The sequence below is a fragment of the Anopheles merus genome, chromosome 2R (genome assembly GCF_017562075.2).
Source record: "Anopheles merus strain MAF chromosome 2R, AmerM5.1, whole genome shotgun sequence".
Classification (NCBI taxonomy): domain Eukaryota; kingdom Metazoa; phylum Arthropoda; class Insecta; order Diptera; family Culicidae; genus Anopheles; species Anopheles merus.
Genome location: NC_054082.1, coordinates 32,354,784 through 32,382,012, shown reverse-complemented (window position 1 = coordinate 32,382,012; position 27,229 = coordinate 32,354,784). Strand labels below are relative to the sequence as shown.

General features: G+C 42.3%; 1 long non-coding RNA gene and 1 pseudogene across 1 annotated transcript in view; one reads left to right on the top strand and one right to left on the bottom strand.

The window, feature by feature from the left end:
• Positions 1-317: 317 nt before the first annotated feature.
• On the top strand, positions 318-27,229 carry LOC121601406 (annotated as a pseudogene).
• LOC121601414 overlaps positions 6,191-27,229 on the bottom strand; it is a 35,703-nt gene continuing 14,664 nt past the window's right edge. The window contains exons 3-4 of the long non-coding RNA XR_006006098.1: positions 6,348-6,624; positions 6,191-6,267 (exon numbers count right to left, since the gene is read on the bottom strand). This is a non-coding gene — a long non-coding RNA (uncharacterized LOC121601414). The remainder of the gene's footprint in view (positions 6,268-6,347; positions 6,625-27,229) is intronic.

Here is a 27,229-nt window from a genome sequence, read left to right as displayed (position 1 = left end):
GCTTTTTCGGTTTGATTTGTAAAAATGCAACTTTACCGGCGCAATGTTTATTAACGGCTTTTTAAGCGCCACAGCAACTCATGAGCATTGTCCACACGCGAGAAAGAGATAGCGCTATGGAGAGAAAAGGCACGGACGACGGCTGATAGCGATTGGCCGTCTGACGCACCAACACATCGATACCTGTAAGAGCGCTCTCAGGCGAGGGGTATGAGGCGGAGCCAGGGACGGGTAGCTCGACGAGCTGCTCGACAAATTTGCCGTTGGAGAGAAAAGGAAGGCATGATAAAATTCTCAGAACGCCATAACGCCTTCCGTCGCTTTGCGCAGCGGGTCCTATCATACTGCTCGTGTGTGTAGATGTGTGAATGTGTGTTGCGTGTATCTTGTTCTGCCATGAGTGCGAAATGTAAACAATGTCGCGTGGCTTGCAGCTGCGCGTTACTCAGTGCCAGTGGTTTCCTTCTGCTCTAAGTTGCTAATTACGTCCGGATTAGGCAAAACTGCCAGACGATTAGCTGCGCGGACGATTTGCTTCCCTGAAGCAGTGCGCAGTGTAACGACGCGAACAACATCGTCCTTTCCAGGGTGTACTGCAACGATGCGCCCCATCGGCCACGAGGTAGGATGTACATTGTCTTCCTTAATAATCACCAGTGTATTTTCTTTCAGAACCGCTGATTTCCCGTTGCAATATTTGGCTCGAGCTTGTAACTGCTGCAGGTACTCCGGATACCATCGAGCCCAAATGGTTTGCAGATGTTTTTGTACCAACTGGTATTCCCTCAAATAGTTGCTCGGTGTCTCGGTGTAATCGATGATTGGTACCGCTTGCAGATTGCCACCGACGAGGAAGTGTCCCGGTGTCAATGGTTCCAAGTCCGACGGCTCATCGGATAGAGGTGTAATTGGTCGCGAATTCAAACATTGCTCTACCTGGACAAGTAGGGTAAGCATGCTCTCCTGTGTGATGCTTGTTGTTCCTATTGTTCTGACTATATGCTTTTTAGCTGCCTTCACCGCCGCCTCCCATAAACCTCCAAAATGTGGTGCTCTTGGTGGGATAAACTTCCACTTCATATGATTCATCGCGCACCAATCAAATATAGCAGCTCGATCGTGTTCGTCGCTCTTTAGCATCTTGTAGACGCGATTCAGCTCATGTGCCGCTCCCTTAAAGGTGGTTGCATTGTCGGAATGCAGTTCACTGATTTGACCACGACGTGCAATCAAACGACGAAGTGCATTGATAAATGCTGTTGATGTTAAATCGCCAACCAGTTCGATATGTACCGCTCTTGTTGAAAAACATACAAATATGGCGATGTATGCTTTAATCGGACTTCTGTTGCGTATGGTTTGTTTTATATAGATTGGTCCGCAATAGTCTACTCCGCATACTGAGAATGGTCTTGTTGGTGTGACTCGTGATGTTGGCAAATCGGCGATACTTTGCTTAAGAAGTGTGGGTTTGGCCTTAAAACATGCGTGGCAACTGTGGTACACAGACTTGCATAAATTGCGACCGCCAATTATCCAAAAGCTTTGGCGTAGTGTTGTTAAAAGCAGTTGTGGTGCAGCATGCAGCTTACTCAAGTGTATCGAAACAGCTAGTAGTGCGGACAGTGGATGTTTCGATGATAATATTACCGGGTGTTTTTCTGATTCCGACAGATGTGCGTTACTGAGCCGGCCACCAATGCGCAGAATACCTTGCGTATCTATGAAAGGGGAAATCCATTTCAGTTTGGAGTTCTTCGGAATCTCTTTGCCCTTCTGCAGGTGTTGTATCTCCTCGGAAAAGGTGTCTTGTTGCGAAAGATAACACAACTTGAGTTCTGCCGCCTTGAGTTCGTCTACAGTGAGCGGTGGGATATCCTTAGCATGGACCTTGTTTCCTACGCGGCGCTTTGCGTTTTGTATAAAGCGCAAACAATGTGCAACAACTCTTTGCAGTTTGTGGTAGATCGAAAATCGTGAGAACAAACTGTTTCGAAATTCGCAGATTAATGCTGTGCTTGCAACCCGTGACGATAGTTTTTCTTCTTCTGCGCTCTCATCTTCGCTTGGTGATGGTGTGTTCTGTGGCCATTCTTCCGAGTTGCGTGCTAACCAATGTGGCCCGTGCCACCAGCGCTCACACACTAGCAACTTTTCCGGCGTTAAACCTCGCGAAATGTCGTCTGCTGGATTGTCCGAGCCTGGAACATGCTTCCAGCATTGTATTCCAGCCGTGTGCTGAATTTTTGCAACCCTGTTTGCAACGAAGGGCTTCCATCGATTTGGTGCTGAATTCAGCCAGTGAAGGACAGTCATGGAATCGGTCCAACAGATGGTGGTAGCAGAAATTTTCAGTGATTGCTGGACTTTCTCGTAAAGAAGTGTGGCTAGTCGTGCTGCACATAATTCCAATCGAGCTATGGAATGTGAATTGGATAACGCAACGACCTTTGACTTGGCTGTTAGCAGCTGCACGGTGACTCCTTCCATGCTTTCAGCCCGAATGTAGCAACAAGCACCATATGCTAGTTGTGATGCGTCAGCAAAGATATGAATTTGCAGACTTGTTGCCGTGCATTGCGATATGTACCGTGGGACTGTCAAATTGCGTAGTGAAGATAATGTAGAGTGAAATTTCGACCATTCATGCTGTAAGTGCGATGGTAGCTCGCTGTCCCAGTCATATGCCTTTCCATGAATCTTGAGAGCCCATAGTTGCTGCATGAACATCTTTGCGATGATGATCGTTGGGCCCAGTAGCCCGAGGGGATCAAATATCTTGGCGATATATGACAAAATTAACCTTTTCGTCATGCTGGGTGTTGTAGGTGGTATCTCAATACGAAACCGTAGTGTATCAGTTGCCGGTTCCCAAACGATGCCTAGTGTGGATACTTGTTTCGAGCTCTTCCACTCGTGCGAGAGTTGTACCGCCACATCTTCTGAAGGAACGTTCTTCAATGCTTCGGAGCGGTTCGATGCCCATTTCTTCAGCGTGAAACCAGCTGAATTTAGCATGTCTGAGATTTGCCTTTGTATAACGATTGCTTCGGACAAATCATCGGTACCCGTTAGCAAATCATCTACGTAAAAATCGTTCATGACCGCGTTCATTGCCAAAGGATACTCTTCCTTGTGGTCAAGAGCAATCTGTTTGAGGGTCCTGGTTGCCAAAAATGGAGCAGAGGCTGTGCCGTACGTAACCGTCTGTAGCTCAAAGGTCGATATAGGATCTGCAGGATGTTCTCTGTACCGGATGCGTAGATAGTTACGGTCATGAGGGCTATGTAAAATTTGCCGATACATCTTCTCTACGTCTGCAGTGAGAGCAATGGCACGAGAACGAAACCGAAGGATAATCGATAAAAGATCTTCTTGAACGACTGGTCCCACTAAGAGTTTATCGTTCAATGAGTAACCACTCGAAGTCTTACAGGATGCATCGAACACGACACGCACCTTCGTGGTTGTGCTTGACTCTTTAACGACAGCGTGATGTGGGAGGTAGTAATGCTCTACCGAATCGTTTGCAGGACTGGTAAGCCGCTTCATATGCCCCAAATGCTCATATTCTTTCATAAATTTCACATACTCTTCTTTCATTTTAGCATTGGTGTTCAACCGCCGTTCGATAGAACGCAGTCTGCGATCGGCTATTTCCTTCGACTCTCCTAAAACGATATTAGGGTTGGAGTTAAATGGCAAACTAACGACATACCTTCCACTTGAGTTGCGAACAGTTGTTGCTGCGAAATGCTTCTCGCAAGCATTCTCCTCAACCGATAGCACAGGATCCTCGGCTATGGTTTCACTCTCCCAGAACCGCTGCATGGTCTCCTCCAGTGGGGTGTCGTATGCAGATAGATGGCACAGCCGCGAACCGACTGACGAATGATGAGTGTTGCCGGTGACAACCCAACCAAAGTGGGTTTCGACCAGCCACGGTTTGCCTCTACCGATAGAGCACTTGCGACCGGTGTGGAGCTCCCAGAACGTATCGCCTCCGATGACGATGTCGATTTGCCCCGGACTGTTAAAGGTGCTGTCCGCCAATGCCACGTCCGGCATTTTCCATGAAGAGACGTCCGTTGGTGATGTAGGGATGTTTGCGGATGGCGTGTCCAGAACCAAGAAAGTCATCTCCGTTGCGAAGGGTTGTGTCTTGGACTGAACGGTAGCGACGATGGAACCCTTGATCTGCTGTACTGCATTGCCGATGCCCGATACAGCGACGTTGACCCTTTTGCGACTCGTCAGCAGTTTCCGTGCGAACTCCTCAGCGATGAAATTCGACATGGATCCCGAATCCAACAACGCCCTTGCTTCATGGGTGTTCCCGTAGTCATCCTTGATCTGGATGTTTGCCGTCGCCAGAAACACATTGTCTTCATTCGACTGAGCTGACAATGTTACCGTTGCGGGTGGAGCATAGGGTGGTGAATGATGTAGAAGTGTGTGATGACGCTCACGACACGTGCGACACGAATAATCCGACTTGCACGCTCTAACCTGATGATTGCTGCTCAAACAGTTCCAGCACAGCCGCTTCGATGCGACGACGTCCCGTCGCTGTTGGACCTCCTTGGCGATGAACACTGGACAGTTGCGCAGTGTGTGGTCTTCGGAACACTCCAATGGACACTTTGGCTGTTGGGTGTGCGCAGTCGATGCAGCAGGAGCCGAGCGAGATGTAGCTGCATTCGCGATGAATCTCCGTTGCCCTGGTTGACGAATGAGACCGGCCACCTTGATACCACTAGCTGCTTGATCCTTCACGAAGTTGTTGGTCGATTTCAAGATTTGGATACGATCTTGCACGAAGTCGATCACATCCTTATATTTGTCCGTCGTGAAGTGCACGGAATGTTTCTCCCAAGCCAACAATGTCTCTCGATCCAACTTCATCAGCAGCATGTTTGAGAGGGGTGTGTCCCACGAGTCAACCGGTTCGTTCAGCTTTTTCAACCCGTTGACGAAGCGGGTGAATTCATCCACCAGGTGCGTGAGCTTGTCAACGCACACCAATTGCACTCCCGGAAGGTAGTGCAATTTGCGATAGTATTCGCGAATCAAAAGACGAGAATTGTCGTACCGTTTAAGAAGCGCCGCCCAGGTAACCGAATAGTTGTCCGCCGTTAAAGGTGTATGCTCGAAGGGTACCGCCGCGTCCCCCTTCAACGATGACAGTAAGTATTGTAGCTTCGCGATAGATGGAAGCTCGGCTGAAGCGTCGATCATTGCGATGAAGCGATCTCGGAAAGAAAGCCATTTTGTGTGATCTCCGTCAAATGTTGGAAGTTCGATTTTGGGCAAACGTAAATTTGGCGCGTGGGGTCGACCGAATGCAAGCGTTGAGGAAGCCAAGCCCGTTGTATCGTTGAGCGAACCTTCTTCCTTTGGCTGTCTTTCCCGTAGAAATGATTTTAGCTTGCGACAGCGTTCTTCAATGTCGATCCGTTCCATTATGCTGGTTTCGACCGCTTCGTCTTTATCTTCAAGCTCTTCCAGTTTCGAAACTGCGGTGAAAAACTCTTCCTTATGTTTCGCCAGATCTTCTAACACCTCCGGAATCTGCTTGGCATCATCACTCGAATATTTCGCCTGGAACCGTTCCAGCGATTTTATGTTCTCCAGGGCGATCCTCTTTTTCAGTTGCACTGCCTTAATTTTCTTATCCATTGCACAAAGAAAATACTGCGATATCACACGAAAATAACGAACAAAGCGATGGCGCGAAATTCAAAATGATGGCGTGTAACCGACCGTTGCCCTTGATGCGGGGCGATATGCGATGGCGGGAATTGTCACGGAATGACTTGCACACTTGACGACGAATACCGAATTCCACTCTTGATGCAGAATGAAACTTATTTCTTCTCCGTATATCACGATCCGGTTCGAAGGACCAAAAATGTGAAATATATTCACGAAAAGGGGCTGGCTGTGATATTTGGAGGAAATTTGAATAGGAAAGTGTACACCTTTATCGCTGGTCGGTTTGCAACTGTATATTCGTTTGTCCTTTTTTGTATATAATAATTCATGCAGTTCATAGTTCAAGCAGATCGAGCAGTTTCTAACGTCGAGTAGTTTATAACCTAATCTTAGTTTCCTAACGCTTTGTTTTATGCAATTCAAATTTATGTTCGAAAATAATTATTCTAATTCCAACAAATATAAAGAGAGCTTATTTCTTTGAAATGGTTTCTCGCATTCTCTTTCGAACAAACAATAGCTTGGACATGAGCTCCGAACATTTCCAGTTGGCTAAAATTTCCATCAAAACTCAGAGTTAACTTAATAATGGCAAACAATTAATTTATTTAATCGATTAATTTACGACTTACCATGGGGTTCCATTTCGATTGAACGAGCGAGATGCGCGGTCTGAGGAACGGACGAGAAGGGCGGGCTGAGGAAGGAGCGAGAGGTGCGGTGTGAGAAGCAAACAGAAGGCTGTCCGAGTGGCATCTGTTTTGGGGACAATTGTCTGGAACGGCGGCACCCGCAATTGTTGTTCGATCTCATCGACACCGGCCAGAATTCCGCGAAACCCACCGTAGAATCCAAGCGGGCGGCTTGTGTGGTCGGACGGACCAGAGAAGCGAGGCAAGCGAGTTGCTGCTGTTCGCCGGACCACGTTAAGGGGGAAAAGATAGGGAATGAAGAGAAGGAGAGAGTGAGAAAGGGAATTAATAATTTATTTTGTGACCGAGTGAAGTGGTCAGTCTGATGAAAAACGCGAAGGAGTTAAGTAGCAAAAAAAAAAGGTTGTACGTACAGGAATTTACCGTGTTCAGTTCATTGTGTTAGGAATATCCGCTGAGATATCAAACATGGAATGATTTTATTGTTCTCTAGAATGGAGAAAGTTTTGCCTTTAGATTGCCTATACAAATGTGTGATTAAAATGTCTCGAGAGATGCCGGGGCATTTATTCGTTAAAAATCTCGCATTTATCAAATCTAGAAAACCAAAATTGAATAATTGCTTAAATTATACGAAACAATGTTAACACATCCCACTGCCAGCAATGCCGGCTGGTTGGCAACTAGCGGACGCATCCAGCAAGATTCGCCCATAAATCCGCTCTGTTATGTTTGATTCGAAGCCGTAAAGTATCAATTAATATCACCAGCACTGTAACAGGTCTGCAAAGCATTCTTCGAAGGTAAATACGCTTCCACCGTTGAGTAGTAGCACAAATATTTCGTAGACATTCAAAACGCGTAACAATCTTCCATCATTCGGAATGTACAGCGCACACAGGTAGCCAGTTGGCTGCTGCTACTTCAATTAGTTTATCCAATACACCCAATGGTAATGACGTACGTAAACGGCAATCATCTTGAGGGCTTGCATGTGTGGCAAATGGTGTGTACATAGTAAATAAACATCCGCCCGTGTTGCCGTGTACAGCTCATACCAGGGATCCGGCTCAGCTGGTCACCAATACTAATTAACTAGTGGCGTGTATTAGGTTCTCTGTTCTCGGTGCATGGAAAGGGAATAATTACTGCCCTGCTAATGATATCCGTTAGTCTACCGCTGCTCTATGGCCTTTTCGAATTCAGAAGAAAATAGTTTATAGAGGGAGGTATGACAAGCAGGAATAAAAACTCGTGTGAAACCATTTACAGTAATGCGGTAAGTCTTTTAATAGTTTGTTGGGTACGATTTAAATGGAAAATCATCATCAACCGTCTGTAACGCCAACACATGGTGATAGAGAGCATCATGCAAAACCTATAAATTTAAGCTTCTGTAACGCCCCCAGTGTCTGTGTTACAATGCTCCAGTTCCATGTATCTGTCAGGAGTGTGTTGGACGTTGTACAATAAATGACAGGCTGAATGATGCTGAAAGGCCCCATTCTAGCCACATCTTGTAAGAGTAAAATGATTGTTTTTGTTTTACTGTTTAGTAATCACTGTTCATCTCCATCTTCTATGGCACAAAATGATGGAAACAAACAAACCACACATAGAATGCACAAGATTGCATTCTGCGGTTCGGAAATTGAAATATATTTTACTCGATGTATCTTTGCGCTACGCAACCAAGCCACGATCCTCCCATTTTCTCCTCATTCACTTTAAGCGCCGCTGCTGGAAACGACTGTCCTGATGGTTGCGACGTCTCGAGGGGTGGGATTTACGCCAGCCCTTGGTTGGTAACGTTCGATGATAGTGCTCGTTTTCGAACATATATGTATTTTTCCCGGTCTCTTCCACATACCACATGCTGCGCTTCATAAGTCTAAAACGCTCCTGGAGCCGTTACATGCAGGAGCAGCCCGGGAAGGTGTGCATTCGTAAGCTGGGCGATTTATTTCGTAAGAGATTCGTTGTATCATAGTGCAAAGAAGTATTTGTGTGAAATCGAACCCTGATGTCGGTTACCATAGGCAAAAGTGCAAGGTGGATGCTGTTGTGCATGGCACTGCACTCATCGTGTTTGCACTGAACTATTCCCCACTTATCGGTGTTAGCATTCGAATTCGATCGAATCATTCAAGGGCATTGTATGAGGAAAGATGGGTTGTTGCCATTGCATCACACACAACTGGAAGTTGGTGGTTTATGTTGTTCCTTTCATTTCACGCAAGCTTCGAACAAAGGACTACAAGCTGCAAGCTCTTTGCCGCATGCAAGACTATGACCAGAAGAACAGTTTCAGGTATGCTGATGTTTTCCAATGCTCCCTTTGTATGCTTCACTCCTATGTCATCCTTTCTTGTTGTTTTTGGATCGGTCTGTATGGGTTTGGGAAAAATATTTTGTATGGGGTTATGGAAATAATGGCGCATCCTTCCTTCATTGGTCCCAGTGAACCGTTTCCATTTTACGCTAAATTGAAAATCAATCCTTTTAGAACGTTTTATTTTGATGGCTATGTGTCGGTATGAGTGTATAGTCGCGTGTGTGTAGGTTTCTAAAGAGTTTTCAATGCCTAAATACCAAGTTGGACCGAAACCAAAGATTCCATTTTCCACGAGCTCGGAGCGAACAATAGATTACGAGTGTTTTTCAATTGGATGAGTCGTCATTCAGCGGTGTGGGAGCAGCAGGAATCTTGGCACCCGGTACCTCCATGAAGTTACTTTCTTACCTGTCGATTTGATGAAGCTTCAGCATTCCAATACGTATTCGGTGCTGAATCAATGGAACGTATTGACAAGAGGAGCACAACAAAAGAATCTCGCTTTCAATTCCGTGATTCGCACTAGTGCGGGTGGTATCAAACCGGTTTCAAACTTACGTTACGATACGGAGCGTGGCAGAAGCGAGCAATGTTTGTGGAATCCGGTCCTCTTCTTCTTGCAATGTTTTTGCTTCAGGTTTGGTGAACGACTGGTTTGTTTGTTAGAAAGAAGAAGGCAGGATTGCTAGAGTACGATATTGATTGTAGTTTGCTTAGGCCATAGTTGTTGACAGATTGAATCATATCGACACAATCCTGGGAACGTGTAATGAGAGTCACGATTTTGCAGTAGATAATCGCTTTTTTGTAAGGGGTACGAGTTTGAGGAAACATTTTTTAGATAATTCAAAACATTAAGAATCCTAACAACCAAAATAATTTTATGGAAAAATTGAACAGACATGAAATAAAGAGTTGTACATTGGTCTTAAATTTATAACCAAATTCGTTAAAGCTTGAATATAAAGAATATTAAACTGCCAAACAGACCATCATACTTGTTGTAAAATAATTCGGAATATTTTGAAGTGTTTGAAATAATATTTCCTGAATGTCTGCCTGCCCACTGACAGTATTTTATTTCCAATATTAGTTTACTTCCTACACATTTTTCCAAATTGCCTTTCAACCAATAAAAGGTTTGTAGTGTAGGTGGGATTTCTTCCTTAAACAAAATCAAATCCGCCAGAAAGTAAAACCTTTTTTTTATCTCATATAAATCGATGAAGCCTCCTCATGCAAATGCGTGGTGAGGCCAGTTAAAGTGTTGATTTATCATTCCGTTGAATAAATCATCAAACGTTTCTACAGCGAGACAAATTATTGTACATCCACCCATTCCACTCCGTTTGGTACCCAATTCTTGGAAAGCTTAAATCTTCAATAAAATTATGAGCAATTGTTTGAAGGCAATTACGCAAATATTTATCAATCGTACTTCTTGATGTTCATATATTTACTCATTACGACCGAAAAATTAAGTCTCTTTGTTGTATCAATTAAAAATATTTTTACAGATTTTTTGATAAATATCCATCGATTAGATTTTGATAACGGATGTCAAACAAAAGAACAATCATGTGATTGATAGCCGTTTGAGGATGATGTAAATGTTTTTGACATTTTTCAACGTCATCACATTGCGAGCCATTCCAACGAGTGGCAAGCGTTTTAAAAAGAGCAAATTTTGATGGTTGTACCACAACTTTGTGCGAGGCTATGGCGCTAAATCGAATTGAATTTCAAAAACGCTTGCTAGTATTTTCTCTTGTTCACGGAAAACATTATCAGTCTGTAGAAGAAGGCACCAGTAACTTGAATCTTGTGGTAAAAAAAAGTAAAAAAGTGATGAAAATTATACAATCAATTTCAATTTAGTCACTGACGCAGACCATCTATCTCAGAAAATTCTTTTAATTTACGTATTTGGAGGGCTGTATTTGGAGCTTAGCAATGGTAATGATAATATTGAATTTGCGTATCCTAATAATCATTCCAGCAAAAGAGATACATCTATTCAAAACATTGGTTTGAGTTTCTGCTTATGAAAGAATATGAGATCAACATACATTCGGTTTTATCGTGTTTGGGTTTTGATTGATTGCGATATCTTTAACTCATGTGGCAAATCCTACGAACCTTTGTTATATTGCATATCATTTCTATTTTGTGTGGAATATCCAAACGATCTGAGCTAACGGAAAAGAAAACAAAAATGCTTTCTTATACAAATCAATCCCAAGAAGGATACTAGCCGACGCAAATCAAAACGGATGATAAGAATAACAATAAACTGTCACATTGAAACCTGCTCCCTGAGGACCAATGAGGATTACTGGGGATGATGGAGCAATATTTAATCTGGGTTTGGAAGTTATTGACCTATATTGGTTAAATGCATCATATTCTTCCCATAAGCAAACCTGCTACTATTGATAGTAAATATTTTAATAGCTGATTGATTTAACTTTACAACAACTTCAAACGATCAAAACGGACTAAATTTCATGGAAAAAATTATTATAGCGGCTTTTTCCTCCACTAAACTATTTCCACCGGTAGGACGAGTCGATATGCGGAGATTGAACACTAAAGCACCACCTCTATATAACCGCATTATCTGCTTAATCGCTGAGTGTTACATTAAAACGGTCGCAGCCTCGAAAAGATTTTTAGCGAATCGACTCTTTGGGCTCTACCAATGAAGATCTAGATATTAAATGCAGTGCTTTAATTTATGACTGCCCCCTTTTTATTTACGACCCAAAACCAAAGCCTGCGATGGCTGTCTGGCCTTTGCCTGAGGTATCGAGCGGCCGCTACCAATGGGAAAGGATGTGCTCGCTTCCATGGTGATGGCAATCGTGTTTCGGAAGTAACGTAGTTACTGCTCCATAATTAACTATATTAAGTATTGATTAATTAATTTACGCCTGCATGTTCGAGACTAGTCCGGCCCTGGTCCATTGGGTCAACCGGTTGAGCGATGGTGATGACGATGAGGATAATGACGATAATGATGACGATTGTTGTTAGTGATGCGATGTAAAGAACCGAGATGAAAGAATGATGGTGTCTGCGCGTAACCATGCAGGATAGAATTAAGAAATGATAGCTGCCGGGATAGGAGGATAAGTCCACACCCGATGACACGCTGGAAGGGAAAAAATCTTAGGAAACATGTTGGCAGTGTCAATTTTGCAGAACACTTTGCTTCCGTGTACACCTGCATTTCTTCGAAACCTCTTAACCTATCTTCAGCACTTTCCGCAATCAACGAAGCAGTTGACTTATCCACATCTACTATCAGTGAAGATGAAGTCGATGCTGCCATATCGCAACTGAAGCTTTCGTATGCCTCTGGGCCGGACAATATTCCCAGTGCAATTATTATTCATTGTAAGGCTGCTCTTTTGCCTATTCTGACTCAACTTTTCAACAAATCCTTACAGTCGAAATGCTTCCCGCAAATATGGAAATCTTCTTACATGTTTCCTGTCTTTAAAAAAGGAGACAAATCTGATATATGTAATTATCGCGGAATCTCTATGTTATGTGCTTGTAGTAAGCTGTTTGAAAAAGTTATGTTCCGCCACATGTCCTACGCTTTCCTGCCTGTTATATCTGTTATGCAACACGGCTTCATGCCTAAACGTTCGATTGAAACTAACCTGCTTCATTTGCTTCAATTTTGCTACTCCAATATTGACAAGGGCCTCCTGGTTGATGTCATTTATACCGACTTCTGCGCTGCATTTGACAAGGTCAACCACTACTTATTGCTTGCTAAATTATTAAAATATGGTGTACACTCAAATTTTTTAGCATGGTTAGAAAGCTACCTAATGAACCGTTGCATTAATGTAAAAATTGGAAAAACTTTTTCTGACCCTTTCTGTAACTTTTCTGGTGTTCCACAAGGAAACATATTAGGGCCATTATTATTTATTATATTTATTAACGATATTGTGTTTACTGTTCCCAACGTCAATGTTTTACTATATGCAGACGATCTTAAGATGTTCCTTGCTGTTGAAAATTCAAATCACTGCGAAATACTTCAAGATTCCATAAACCGTTTTTTGACGTGGTGCCATGATAACGAAATGTTTGTGAATGTACAAAAATGTAACTGCATTACTTTCTCTAAAAAAATGATTCCAATAACTTTTAATTACAAAATAGGTCAAGACAGTGTGCCGCGGTCATCTGTAGCTCGTGATTTAGGAATAATGTTAGACAATAAACTTATATTATCGTGCCATTTCCACACAATCGTCTCAAAAGCATTAAATATGTTAGGTTTTATTTTACGTGCTTCTTCTGACTTTAAAGATCCTTTCTGTCTTAAATCGTTATACTGTGCCCTAGTCCGTCCTATACTAGAATTTGCTTGCGTTGTTTGGTGTCCAAACCAAGTGACCTATATAGACATGATAGAAAAAGTTCAGAAAAAAGCGACACGCGCTATGTTTTATCGTCTTCCTTGGTCAAACCAAATGCCACGCCCCCCGTACCATGTCAGGTGTCAGTTATTTGGTCTCGAAACTTTAGAACACAGGAGAAAGAATGCTCAATGTATTTTCATGCATAAATTATTAAATGGGCTTATTGATGCACCTGAAATTTTAAATCTGATCAGTTTTTCTGCCCCTACAGGGATCTTAGAAGTAGGTCTTTAATCAGGATCCCATTTCGATCTTCTTCATTTGGCGCTAACGATCCTTTAATTAAAATGTGTGTCAGCTACAATAGACTTGAATCATCTGCAGATTTTCATATCCCTGTTTCTCACCTTCGTCAGTTGTAAAGGGCTAGTGTTATTTATGTTTAAGTTGTTTACTAATTAAGAATTTGTATCAGTTATTTAGGCCTATTGCCCGATAACGTTAATAAAGAAATAAATAAATTCCTTTTTCCAAACGAATTTGCAAGGTTGCAGAGTCATCAGTTTCCTTTTCAAGAAAACAACAGTCATCGTGTCGATCGCGGGGGCTAAACAAACGAAAAAGCTCACAAAAATGCACTCACTCGTACGGGTTCAGCCGAGTCATGTGTATTTAAATTCTCTTTATGGATGTCTTTACTCTAGAGCATAGAAAGCACTTTTTATGAAATGTATAGACTGTTGGCACCACTGCCAGTGTTCGAGAATCGTTTGACGGGCTCGGAAGTGATGACACCACTGCACTCATATAGGATGGCAGGGCATCATTGCTGAGGTATTGAGAGCGAGAAACAGGTGCGGTTAAATTGATGCGACCGAAGGCGATGAATGAAAAACAATAGGGGAAAGAGCCAAGAATCAACGTGTTACCAGCGAGTATAATGCACAAAAAGGGACAAGAAGCACACCTTGTTTGAGCGCTTCGTCTTGGTTCACTAAACTTCGTCGCATGTGAAAAGGAAAAAAATTAATTTACAATAAAGCAGCTACAAAACCGCGCTTGGGTGAAAGCCTTTTTTTTATTATTCTACAATGCAAAAACAATGCTGTTTCTGATAGGAAGGAAAAAGCTCACTTCAAATGATTCGTGTGGAATTAAGAAGAAACATATCGAATGACGGCACATTCTAAGATATGTGATACAAAAGCAGGGTTATGCTTATTTTCATCGTTTCACCTTTTCCATTTGCATTTTCCGTTGCAGAAATTTAAATACCACGACCGGGAGATAGAGACATGCGGCTTCCTCGAAAAGGATAGTCCCTCCTGGGCCGCCTTCCACATCGCGTTCTTCCTTAGCTCGTACGTGGTCCCGCTCATACTGATCAGCGTCCTGTATATGTGGATGCTGTCCCGACTGTGGCGAAGTTCGGTCGGCGGTCGTTCGGCCGAATCGAAGAAGGGCAAAAAGTGCGTTACCCGGCTGGTGGTGATTGTGGTGGCAGCGTTTGCTTCATTATGGTTTCCCATACAGGTAAGTGTGGGCGATTGATGGGAGGGTCAAGAGGGACGTGGAAAGGGGTTTGAATTGTGTGAAGGTTGCCATGGCATTAGAGCATTTGGAGAGGCAGAATGTAGCATGGTGGTGACAGTAGAAACACAAACACGCAGCGTTGGACAATGGAGTTAAAATAGGCAAAGAAAGTGTTTTTTTTTTAGATTTTACTTTAACTGTCACAACCATTCGAGGTATTAAGAAGCGGAAGAAAGAAACATAGCTGTGGAATCGGGTGGCATCGAATTATTACTGTAGGCTGTGGGTGAGTTTCACTCCGAGGTGAAGTTGAATTGGACTGGGCCATTAAGAGTTTGAACATTTTGCTTGCAAACACTTGACAATCCACGATTGCCACTGCCTTCTGCATCGCATTGTTTTCAATTGTGCAGGAAAATTACGTCGCTTTGGAGACTGGAGAAAAATTGAAGGTTTACAGCATTACAATACTTTCACAATGCGGTGTTATATGTTGGTGATAACTTAATGTTGGTGTTTTTTATTTCTATTCGAACTGAATATTAATGAAATAAATAAATTCAAAATATAAAACTCGATCTGCATATGTTTATGTTGTCAAGCGTATATGCTCAAGCATATTATGCATGCAGCATATAGACTTACCAATACACACTTGCCGTGCTGCTGTTTGCCTAGCTGATCATGTGAAACGACAGCATGACATGGTTCTTTTAAATTCATTCTGTGAACCAATTCAAGCACACCAGCTATTCGTATCATCATTTCAATGCCCGTTCCTTTACAACCATAGCCATAAACCAGAACAACCGACTTTGGGTCATCAACATGGTTTCAGCCTAACAAAAATTACCCCATGAAATGGGTGGCATCGTTGCCCGATCGTACAGGATGCCGTAAATTCCACCCCACTACCCAGTGTACCGAATTCCAAGCGAATGGAACGAAACATTTTTGAGTCCGTAGTTTAATGGGCCGCTTTTACAAACATTAACCAAATGTCACCACTACCATCAAAACCATCAGTACCAGCACCACAATGCAATTGCTCAATCGCCTATATCCTTGTGTGTTTGTGTGCCTGTATGGGTCAGTGATGTAGGATAGTAAAACGGTAGGCCGTATCAGGAACCGGTATGTGTTCTACATTCCGTAGCTGACCAGTCGGGTCGGCTCAACCTTTAGGACGTATCGTTTCCCTGTATTTGATACTTGCATACCCTAATCCGTCTCTGATCCTCTGGCCATCGGTCGGTTTTTTCGATACACGTACGCAATGTGTTTAATAAATTGTAACAAATCAAATCAAGGGGACCCTGTACCGTGACGGTGCGAATCAGATCAGAGTGCCGTGATTGATGGATGACCCGAAATGCTGACAGGCGGGCTGTGCTGGCATGCGTATGAACTGACCCCGATTGCATTTGATTGATACTGCTTATTGGGTGATTTAGGCGAACGAACAAAGCGAAAAGGGATTCGAAATTCATAATCTTTCGAGATTCGGTGCATTGTGTAACCGATTGTTTTCTGCATTATTAATGGTTTACAAAGTTATTGTTGTTGAGTTTACGGGCGGCCATTACGGGCAATACAGTGCACTGCATTTAGTATTTAAATATTCCATTCCATGCTATTCCACCAACCAGCCTATTATTGCACTTTAAACTATTTCTGTGCGAGGAACGAATCAATTTAGCTTAGATGAAAAAGGCATTAGTTTTACTTGATGCATAGTTAGAAGGACAAACACTAGTTTTTTGACCAGTTTTTGACAGTCACGACAGAAATCAGGTCATGAACGCTGTAGAATCAAGTGAGTGCAAGATAAACAGATGAAAAAGATCCTTAGAATGTTGTAGAAAGCTTATTAATATTAATTATACTCATTCTGGGTCGAACCCGCTTTAAAATTGCAGCTACCAGCTGCTTTTATGCAACCCATTTAATTTCGTTTGCATACAATAGATTAGCACGACCTTATATGTGTGTCTTGAGTGTGTGTTGTACGTCTGGCAAACCGATCGCCGTTGAGTTCACGTGTCATGTAACATAGTAAGGCGGCAATCCCGGCTCGTCATGAGCAGTGCTCGACATGGGGGACGGCTCTCTACTGTACCAGAGTACAGTGTCCCTATTTCAATTTTATGCTTCGTAGGAACGAGATGCATCGGACACCATGTAAAAAGGGGGTCAACATGTTACTGCACATCACGCTGTAAATTCAATCTCATTAAAATGATAATTGCTTTGCAGTCTCCACTAAGGGCAGTTGAAGTAGTTCGGAGTGTTGTTTTATGGAAGTTGGTTTGCTTTTGATAACGCAACACAACTGCTTGCAGATGGTAATTTGTCCAAAAAGCGGACGTACCGACACCAGACATGGCTGTTCGCTTTAAACAGTTATCGTTTGATGATCAGCATCAGTTGGAAGTGGAAATGAGAAGCTTTAACACAACTTTTACGACACTCCTTATTTCTGTGTAATTTTTGCGTTGTGTCATGTGGGAATGTAGCTTCTCAGTGAAATACAGTTTAGTAAATTTTCTCTCATTCTCTTGATTCCGTTTCATGTTTTCAGGTCATCCTGGTCCTAAAGAGCGTGGACGTCTTTAAACCAGACACGCATTTTAAAATTTCACTACAAATCGTCTCGCACGTGCTGGCATACACGAGCTCCTGTATAAACCCGCTGCTGTACGCGTTCCTGTCCGTGAAAACTTTCGGAAAGCATTTCGTAAGGTAGGTTTACATGTAAGGTACCCTGAGGTTAAAGTGATTATTTTTTGTTAGTTCACGCTATCGATCAGATTTGTTCAGTTGGTTCCCCTTCGCATTAGGCACTGGGCTTAGGGTGGTGTGGTATTTTCATCGTCTGAGTTTTATTTGTCGTGACTAGTCATCTCACCGCGGGGAGCCATTTGTCATTCCATTATGTTTTGTTGGGTAAGATTGCGGTACCAGCTTTGCCGAGTAGTTAGAAATTGTATAGCTTCAGTCTCTCCCCCGTTTGAATGAAACAATGTACTTTTGTACTGTGGTTTATGTTTTGCGGTTGTTCTCATCTTCACTTGCTTGAATCTCATTGGGCGTGGTGTTTTATCCTTTTCTTTTTCCCCACCAAACATGTCACGGTACATGCTATTTTTTCTTTTAAAAAAACAGATCTCAAGATAAGCCAGGACCGTAAACGGTGACAATGTTTTGGGGTATTTTCTTTTCTAAAAAACAAAAGATAATAAAAACATTGTTACTGTGTCAATAGAAGCAATCATGTATATCTTACTTTGCTTTTTTCTCGGAATTTTTGTTGACAGTACATTTGAGCCTTCGTAAAATGTAATCGTATTTTGCAATCGGGTTTTGATATTCGTACTTTGGGGCAAACAATGTCTCAAATGATGTTGTTTAGTAGAGTTGGTTGTATAGCTTCAAAATAAACAATTGTTTGCTTTGAAGTTTGTTTAATGAACACAATATACCTTTACAACGAGGCTTAGCTCATAGATCCTGAGCAATGTTTGGTTTTCGGGAATGTTTGTAAATCAATACATTGAGAAGAGATGTTTCCATGATGGATTACAAATGTACAGACTCTAAATTACTCGCCCTAGGATGTTGGAAGTACCGTCACACGTTACATACCGAAGGTTTTATTCGCTCATTTTAGTTCAACAGAATGTATTTTTAACGGAACAAAATCTTTTTCTTGTGAAAGTCGATCTTTGAGAAGCTCGAGCATGGCACAAATAGATAACAAAATTGAAATTGTTTACGCACACGCATGTTGGTAACAATTACTTATATTTCATTAGGAACTCGAACCAGGAGCCCTATTTATGCTAAAACCTGCACGATTCTCAACCTAAGATGATGTACTAAAATTGGCAAAAAAACATCTTCATCAACCAATGGCATCAAACAATTAAGTAAAATCATTCTTATGGTCCCCTTTTCCTGCCATTAAACCTGTTTCCTTTTCCTAACCAACCACTGTGAGGAATTTAAGGAACCTGGGTAAAGTTTGCTCACGTGTTTTTGCCTTCGTTTGCGACTCCTTCGTGTGATGAGTGTGTTTTCCGGTTGACGTGACCGGAAACAGAATTGATTTTCATCGATACTACTGGACCACCGAGGCTGGGGAGAGGGTCGATCGTTCGGTGTTAATTTGCATTTTGCAGCTTTTGCAGTTGGATGGAGCCTGTGTCAACACATGGCTTACGGGTTGTATTTTATTGGTCAGTCTGCAAAGGGTCGTAAAACATGACGTTTGCCTCAAGGAAAAAGTAATCAACCTGATCTTTGTGACAGGAGTGAAATTTTACATTAGCTTATAAGACAAAAACCGTATCGAATGGAGCTGACAACGCAAACAAGATCGCAATCGATGCTGAACAAAGGGTTTTAAATAACATCTGCAACACGCCGTGCGATGGGTTTTTATGAAAATCTTTATCTTAACTTTAGTAATGAAGAACAAAAATACAAATGCCTAATAGCCGTTGTGCCATTCTTAGCATACATTAAGATTCACCAGAACTTGTGAAAAGATTAAATTTACGACGAATTCCAATCATGTCTTATGCATCCGACACGCTTACCACGAACTGTTGACTGTTGTGTTTGAATATCAAATTGTGGATATTGCAGTTCCTGACAGTTGGCTGACAGAAGAATCGCAACGTATGTCGAATGAAATTATGTATCTTTCGTTCGTCGAAATGTGGACTGTTTTTCCTTGGATGGATTTTCAGAAAAATTGCTAGCTTAGAGCTCCCTTCTGAGAGTGGAACGTGTGAAAATCGTTAGTTTGTTTTATGCAAGAATAGAGTGGATGCATTTGCAGTGTGCTCCCAGGGTCTTGGTGATTTCATTTCCGGTCCTGTTGTGTGAGGTGACATTCTGATTACGTATGCTCATGGAAGTTCGCATCAATCAAAGGCATCTTATCTCAATCATATAATGTTTGGACTTATCCGCACTGGGTTTGCTAGAGAGAAAAAGTGTAAATAGAGTCGTAACATCAAACGATTGCAACCAGACGGTGAAACTTCGTCGAGTCGGTGCCGAGTTGGCAAGGGCTTTGATTTTGATCATCGTTTCTGTCACCATCTCAATTGAGCTATTCAGTATGGCATTTTTGCTTCCATTTCCTTTTATTAGAGCGCTTTGTGCGTAAATGTATGACCTGATCGCATTGTTAGTCACACGTGTTGCTTTCGATTGGCCATAGCAGATAACAGCTACTTACTGTCAACGTACAGAGTTGATATATGATGCTAAATTGCTGGGCGTTGAGGTAGTAAAAGCTTGTCTGGTAAGTTCCTAGAAGACGACAAATAAAAAAGGGGTAAATAATAGATTGATAAACCGAATAGATTGCAGTTCGGTGTAGTTTTGATGGGTAATAGTTTTCCATATAAAGTTCAAAAGTCACAAACCAGTTGCTAGAGTCCTCTATTCAATCCAAAAGGTCACAAAATCGCTGTATCATTAGTTTGGACATCAATATTCTGTCTTACAGCGAGCGTGTGTGTATCTCGGAAACCGCACGCGTCACCACTGCTCGTCGGCAAGATATTTCAACTTCAGAAAAATGTGCAATGTATCTGATGTCATGTGCATTCATGGTTGACGGCCACCCCAAAGCTAAAGAGATTCGCCGGTGTATTCATAATGTTCGCACCAACGGCAGTATGCATCACCATTGGCTTGTTACTTTCGTGTAATCGTTGCCACACGATAATAGTACGATTTTAATTCGTGCTAGGAAAATGGGAAACGATTCAACGAACCAACGATGAAGACCTTTTCACTGCACAAAAGAGTTCGTCCGATCAGGTTAGGCAAAGCATACAGAGGAACTAGGCAAAGCATACAGACGCACATCCAAAGAAAATCCAGGGTCGAGGTGTACCAGCCCGAAGCAAATTGTCGTGCAAGTACTCTGTCTGTTTTGAAATGATTTCCCGAACGATTAAAGGTTAATGCAAACGACGAACAGGATAAAGCGAAGTGTTGACCGCCCACGGTCAGGGATGGTGGTTGTGCGCTGTTTTTATCGCTACTCACAACACCATGGGAGCTCCCAGCCAAGGTCAAAGTCTTTGTGTGTCTGTAAAAAGGCAAATGAGAAATATTCGTATGATGGTAGAAAAGCTGTGAGCAACGACGTGTTGCAAAGCGAAGTGCTCAGTGTTGTGTTCAATGCAGTGAGTAGGCGAAGATCATTCGTTTCATACCGTGCGTGGCTGTTTGCAAGAGGATTTTCAACCTACCCATGAAAGTAGTCGTAAGTAGTAGTAAGTCATGAAAGTAGCAAAAGCTTTGGTGAAGCATAAATAACCCTTTGAAGTTATATATCGATTGTGTTATCAAATTGCTTTCAAAAAAATATCATTCTTTTCATATCTTTCTACCGACTTTCAAATAAATAAAGTGGCAGATTGTGGCCAAAATAATAACCCGTTCAATTATCTGACACATTACCAAACTCCATAGCATGTAAGTGGCAGCCATGTCAACGCAAACGTCCGTGGCAAAGATTATACCACAACTGAAATATACGTTTGATTTTCATACCGATCGTTTCCTATTTGCCGTTTTAATGTCACACTTCTATGTCACGATGTGTTGGAGCTTGATATAACTTGCGTGACAGTTTACGCACCAGGGCGAAGGGAGAGTTTGTTGGCAACGTTCTGAAGTGTATGATCGTCTTCGCAATAAAATGTCAAACAGATGAATGCTACGAAAGGGCACAGAATTTTTGGTGAGTATGTGTTCCGTATGAAAAGCAACATAATTGCAAAACAATGTCACTGAAAAGGTGAACACTTTGAAACTGAAAGATGTGGCTGTGCGAAGTGCATTGTTTCCTAAAATTTTAAAATTATGGGTACAACCAACTGAGTAAAAGTTAAAATTACCCATGAGTACTTTAATAGCTCCTACCAAGGCATGCAATAAAAGATGACACTTTTGTGCTTGTTACACCATATTGTAACTACACCATAGGATGGGAAGTGGGAAAAACAGAACGTGTTCTATATTTTGGCCGTCAAGTGACCCTTGGTCTAACATACTTGAACTTGATTTTACGACCAAGTGACACAGACAAGCATCGCAAGTACTCCACCGGCACGAAGCGATCGCCCGTACGCGATGGTGGTCTTTGAGTGACCTACTTTCCGATAAGCTATTTCCCATTCTCGACAGTCATTACCTTGCGCCGTCATTGTTTCTCCCATTAGTCGGTCTTCTCTGTAGCAGGAGGGACCAGAGTTGATAGGCACAGCAGCGCGCATTGCCTTCGCTTCACCATCCTCACTACCACCAGCACCATCACCATCATTAAGCCGCTGTAAGACACATTTCCAACACTTGCTGGCAGGCCATCTCCGGACCACGGCCTGACCGCCTCCCAGAGCTAACACACCGCTGAACCACACTGATGGGACTCAATGTTTAACCTGATAAATATTTAATACGAGACTCATTTCTGAGCCCATAATGTTAAAACCATGGCGAATGGACTGCCGGAAGTGGCGTTGGCGTGACATTTTGCTGCAGAACGGCAGGCCCCGAGAAAAGGCAGACACGCAAAACGTAGGTTGCAAGTGCCAGTGTGTGTGCAGCCTGCAAACACTCACGGTCCAAAACCACCGTAGAACGGTAGTGACACATTGCCGAAACGAGACCTCACGGTTTGACCGTCGCTTAGGCCGCTCGAGCGTTGTGGGAGGTGGCGATTGTTCGCTAAATCGTTTTCATCGGAATGATTTTATCCTCCGCGCTCGGTCGGAAAACTCGACTAAAGTGCTCCGGCACATTCAGCGGGGAGAGACCACCATCGTTTGGATTATTTACGAGTAGACGATGGCGTGTCAGGGACTGTGGTGGTCTACGTAGTGCAGGAAAGGCTCCAGGGTGCCTACAACCTACCGATAGGTGGTTTCAATTTGGCTTGTTTTGTGATGCAGCCGTAGATCTACCTCGAGATGCCCGCAGTGCTTCAATGTTGAAAAGTTTGCTGCTAGATCATCTTGTGAATTTTTCATTACAGTGACGATGCTTTTATGTCTTTAATACAATTGCTAAGGAAACATGGCATCATGGGTGGATAATCTTGGTCTTCGCCGAAATGTACCAATCATTCAATTTTTGCCAACCGTATGACGCAGTTTTGTAAATCATCCATTCCCCATCGAATGAAGCTGTTGCATGTCTGCTGCCGCCTATTCGAAGCATGAATTTGTATACTTTTCTAAGCGGGTGGGCTTCGCCTACGTCATGAAGCAATGGATCAATGCGATAGGAGCAGCAAATTTTCTAGATTGCCATGACGGAGCGTTTCACGTTTAGGCACGCACGCAAAACGATGCAAACCTCGGCAGGTCATTTGTATATGAGCGTTGATTTCTGTATTGTTTCATTAATACTGTTTGTTTTATTTACCACTATACAGTGTTGTTTCTGTTTGTGATGATTGTAGTATATATACATATGTGTGATTATATCATGTAACTAGGTGTTAGTGAGATCGGTGTTATGGTTCAGGTTAGTGTTCAATAAAAGCACTCATGGTTGAACCACGTAAGAATGATATCCATCCGATTGTGGATGAAATCTAGCTCTGTCCTATTCAATGATTGATTGGAAACATGCGTGTATGAGATTTACTTCTAATAAAACGCAAACTCCATCCGTATCATACGGTATTAAATCGTGTGAAAGCTTGTAAATAATTATAATCTGTTTCAGGTTATGTTTTATATTCCATTCATGATGTCAAATCATTTTTTTTTTGCCAATTTAATGTGGTGTATATTTTATAAAGTGAATGTAACATTTTGTTGTTAGTGGGTCATTTAAAACATTCTGATACGTTGGAACGACAGCTCAATAAAGAAACCACGACCAATATAAAGGGAGCAATCGAAAGACCCTTCTTTATTTTACCATTTGTCATATTTGGTGCGAATTGTCAGCAAACACAACTTGGACAGTTTCATGCCCACCGGGGACAGCGATAGCGTGCTGCTCGATGCGATAAAAGGCAATGTGACAAATGCTGCAAATTCTATTGAATAGCAACTCGTCATTTCGGAGGAACAGCCAGGTATTCAACGGAACTCGTCCTTGTTTCCAACCAGCCAACCAAGCTATCCGGAGAGAGATTTCATCTTCCCTTTGGACCCGGCACCCTTGTCAAAGTTTAACTGTTATAGCTAGGGGTACTATGTCCCTGGTCTGTGGCAAACGATAAAATAAGTTAGATAAAGCAAAAAGACCAAATGAAAACAAAATGATATTTACCAAACAGTATAGAAAACACTAGGGTCCGTTTCTCCCTTCACTGTAATAAACACACAGTGTATGTACAATATGTACTGAGACAAAAGTTGACACAGTTGTAAATGAATCTACGAGTGAATTTAATATCTGTTGTAGTAGTTTGTTACATCGTTCATAATGTTCTTAAGATCGTGGTGATTTATTTTACTATTTTCTTTCTGGTCCGTCTCCCTGTTAACTTTCCACAAACAATGAGAAATCAATTTGGTTTCAACGCTCTTTTACGCCGCTAAGCATACGATGAACCAGATTCCTGTGTACGTGTTCATGCGCAGATGACAAAGTTCATAAAATTGTATCAAACAAGAGCGCTCAGCTTTCTCAGCAAACCTCGTATCGAAAACGCATTGTTCCACATTTACTCTTCCAGCCTGGGCGTTCCGTAGAGTTCATTTTCCACAAACTTGTCGCTTGTTACAAGCTCGCCAAACAGATGGCGAATGAAACTCTTTCAAGAAATATAAAGAAGGATCCAGAGCAAGTTGTTGCGGTGAAGGCATCGGAATGTAAAGCAGACTGATACGCTTGGTGCATGTGCTTTTCATGTTTAGTTTCCTGACTGACTGTTGAGTTGACAAACAAGGTCGCAATTATGGGTTCACATAAAATGAGGTCCGAGGTTTCCTTGCTGCGTCTCTAAAGCGGGACTTGCTGGTTTGTTTTCTTATTTTTAGAGCTTTTCATTCCCTTTTCTTCGTAGCGACGTGAATATGTATCTCAGCACATTCGAACAGCTGGGTGTGCTCTGACTAACTTTACTGTTCGCTCCCCGCGAGAAAATTGTTGCTTAATGCAACTCAACACAATAGACTTCCCCCGTTGGGACATGAGCATATGTATACCGGTCTGATGAGGAGCAGTCGGGTGTGACACAAGGCAAGGGTCACGTTGATGAGAATGTTGGCTCCTGTGCTCCAGTGAACTAATTGCAGCTGCGCTTTCTGCGGCTTCTACTGTACACGTGTGCTGCACGAGCTGCTGGCGTTCCTGGTTGTTGGTTGTGATTGTGTGGTGGCTGCTTTTATACCGAGCTTCACATCTTAACATGCAACTGGCGCACAACAAAAAAAATGTGCACACAGCACTGGTAAAAGGAGTCCTTGTGGTACTGCGAGTGAAAGAAAGCATCGGTGGGAATGGTGGATGGATAGCGACGGAACAGATTGCTGCGGCAGAATGAGTGTGGGATGCTTTGTCTAAATGTTTTTGTTGTATGCTGCACGCGTGCACTGCGGCTACTATTGCGATTTTGAGATCGTACCAGAACATGCCGCAGTAGTCGTGCAGCCAAGGGGAAAAAAATATTTAACATAGTTCCCTCGAGCACTCAGTATGCTGCTAGCTGCTAGCTATTGTATTGGTCCGGTGATGTGTAATTAGCGGTCACGGGTGAGGGGGGATGAGTTGTTGGCAGAGGTTAACGACAATTGGCAAATCGTCTGAAAAGTAAGCATAAACAATTGCGAACTCTATTTGAAACGTTCGTTTTGCTAAGCGCTAAGTGCCTGAACGTACAGTTCATGAAGAGAAAAAGCAATTTAAACAGCAGGAGAAACAAAATAAACAGCTTTCAGGATAACTATAGTAATTGTATAAATTTAAAAGCTTTCAAACGTTTTTTTTTTATATTGAATTTCATTGACCGGCTCGAAGGATCGAACAGGTTTTTCAACAGATATTTTGAAAGTCATGATAGAATGAAACCACATTGGCGATAATTCATCCCTTGCATTAATCAAACACAATGCACAACATCCATCCAGAATCGATTTCAAGCTCACAGTTTCACCGTAAAAAACAGAACAGAGATGAAATTATTTATTGCATCTACCACGCACACCAAGCTTAAATATGACTAATTTGAATGATGAATGTTCAACTCTTAAGAGTAGAATGGAATCAAATTGACGGCATAGGAAGCTTATCTTAGTTTGCCTTCTATACTTCTCTCCAACTGTAAGCAAACGCAGGTGCTGGCCTTGTGCAATGTGGTGTGCGGTATGCGGCCTTGTGCATTGCAGTGCAGTGTTGAAACATTTTACTTTTACACTATCACCACCACCACCAACATCATTCTACGCATGCCCATTCATCAGAGTTAATTGCATACTTGCTCATAAACACCTTGCACCATCATCATTATTCTTCTGCTACAGTATCCTTCTGTGTTGAAGCCGGTGTTGTTTAGGATTTTTGTGGTCCGGAACAACACTCTTGTCGTGAGAATGTAACAATATTTTGCTGCAATTTTTTTTTTATTTGTTGGCTTGATCCGGTTGCATCATGGTGCAACATTGCTCGTACCGACAACCATGTACAAACTTTAATTTACTCTTCAAAAATGATTGTACCAGCTTTGTAACAGATAGTTGGAAAGAGAAGATGTGATTGAAATTCAGCTTGAATTTAACCATTGTATGAATCATTTGTTGCATAACCTAACCCGATGCGAGATTGAAAAGGCTATAGCTGCGTACTATCAATGGTTTGTGCATTGAGCATATTAAATGTCTAAGAATTTACCTTACCTTTACGTAAGCTTTTCCTATTCTTGCTTGAAAGGCAATATTTACAAAGCTTATTGTTTCAACAAACATGCACATCGACATACAAAATTTCCACTCTTAAGCAAATAGTCTCTTCGATTCTTTTCTCTTTGTACGAGTATCGTAATCGAGTTTTCATTCATTTTGTTTCTCAAAAATAAACATACACTTACTAATCTCTTAGTTATACCAACGCACCGTGGTGTATGCCTGGCGAATATGAAAGGCTGGCGGCACATGGGCACGATCTGGCACGCAAGATTATGGATTATTGTTTCGGCAAAGTATTCGCCAATAAACAACCATCACATACCATCCGCCGGGAGCATCACCGCCATCACGTCACCCACCATTGTTGTTGACTGATGGGATCCCTCTCAAGAGTGCAGGAAGGGATCATCCACCATTCGACGAACGGCCGTCTTTTCGTTTGTCTAGCTCTCATGAGAGATTTACTACCATTTCATTGTGTGCGTGTGTTTTTCCTGTCTTTTTTTGTACCATTTTCAGATTGTTTACTGTGGACCGGGGAGCCGCCGCCAGGGCAGCCAGCGACATATGCCACTGCCAACGAAAACGACGCGAATCGGCTGCTGTCCAGACATTTTATAACCGGAAACAATGGAGGAAACGTCCGTCACCTTCGTTTAATACACTCTTTGTTTTCGCACAGTGCAGCCCAGTGTCTCCGTTTTATCATGT